The sequence below is a fragment of the Amphibalanus amphitrite genome, unplaced genomic scaffold, assembly GCF_019059575.1.
Source record: "Amphibalanus amphitrite isolate SeventyFive unplaced genomic scaffold, NRLGWU_Aamphi_draft 002122F_arrow, whole genome shotgun sequence".
NCBI classification, from domain to species: Eukaryota; Metazoa; Arthropoda; class Thecostraca; order Balanomorpha; family Balanidae; genus Amphibalanus; species Amphibalanus amphitrite.
The window spans coordinates 30,632-32,095 of NW_024883615.1; the positions used below are offsets into that span (position 1 = coordinate 30,632).

At 57.1% G+C, this 1,464-nt stretch overlaps 1 non-coding gene across 1 annotated transcript; it reads right to left on the reverse strand.

Moving 5' to 3' along the window:
• Window positions 1-818: 818 nt before the first annotated feature.
• On the reverse strand, window positions 819-890 carry Trnap-agg. Its single transcript has one exon. It is a non-coding gene; the product is annotated as a tRNA-Pro (tRNA).
• Between the last annotated feature and the right edge of the window lie 574 nt (window positions 891-1,464).

Sequence of the window (1,464 nt, forward strand, 5' to 3'; positions counted from 1 at the left end):
CTTGTGTGTCTGAAGCCAAAGGCCATGGCCTCCTGGCCTCCCCCCGGATACGCCACTGAATGTTGATCGCTCTTAAATGTTCCATACGATGGGCACGAGATTCCCGCCATCAAGTTCCAGCCTGGACCGGCGGTCAGCGATCGATGTCCACCAGATCCGGACCGGCGCAGCAGGTGGAGTGGTTCGATCCAACACCTCGACGCAATCGGACGCAGCCGTTCAGCCGCCTGCACCCAGTGTCGGGACACGCACCGCGGGACATGCACCCAGTGTCGGACACGCACCCAGTGTCGGGACACGCACCCAGTGTCGGACACGCACCGCGGGACACGCACCCAGTGTCGGACACGCACTCCTAGGAGGTTAACAACCCGCGGCACATCCTGCTCGACGTGCCCGGGTCTGATGGTCGTCCGCCTCGGAATCCTGGCTTTAGGGAACATCCTGCCAACACCCGACGAGGTCTGGCGCAGTGACGTGGTGGCGGCCCTGGTGGCCGCCTTCAGGGCCCTCCAGAGCCGATGAGGCTACGCCGCGGGACCACCCGCGGCACGAGGGACCAACATCAACAACAGCAACAGCTAGGAGACGGACGCCTCATTCACCACACCCCACGTAGGACTGGATAATATGGTGAGTGATGTTGCCCTCAACATGAATGAAGAGCAGTTGCGCCGAATGACATACCGCCCCCGGAACCAAACTGAGGTGCGCTTCCCAACATTTTCTATTCGAGGGAGAAGTGATATGTGAGTTGTGCTGCAGAACACTCAAGTGCAATGACCTGGAAGGCAGCTCTTAAATTTCTTCTAAAGGTAGGGCTCGTCCGGGATTTGAACCCGGGACCTCTCGCACCCTAAGCGAGAATCATACCCCTAGACCAACGAGCCACAAATGCTCAACGAGAACGTCTTATTCGCGGCCGAGCCGAGTCAGCTCCTTTCACTTGGCTGCCCCGCCCCAGCCGGCGCGAATGCGGTCAGCGCCACGCCCATCGTATTACGCCACTATAGCCTAGCCACTATACAGAAACCAAACAGTTTCGTAGTTCGTACACCAGAGAGCAGCCGCCGACAGGTTCACCAACCTCATTCAAGACAGGGACACCATCTGTCTGTCCCCGTGGCTGTTCCAACTTCCTCTAGGCTCCTCTAGCATCCTCACGTTAAAAAAAAATCGTTTCCGTCGCTCCTCCAAGCATCACTATGTACTATGTAGTCCTATCCCCATTCCACATCTAACCGCTATTCTCCTCCTCCCTCATCTCAACGTAAGTTGGGATTAGGGAAGGCTAAATAGTTCTCGAAACCCATCCAAATTCCTCCGATAGATATTTTTATTTTTCTTAGAGCAGCTACGGGAACAGATTGATGATTCTTACGACGCCACCTGGCCGGGTGAGGCGGGAGGCGGGGGGGGGGGGGGGGGTAGAGTTCTGCACGGCTGCAATTTTCCACAGCCTAG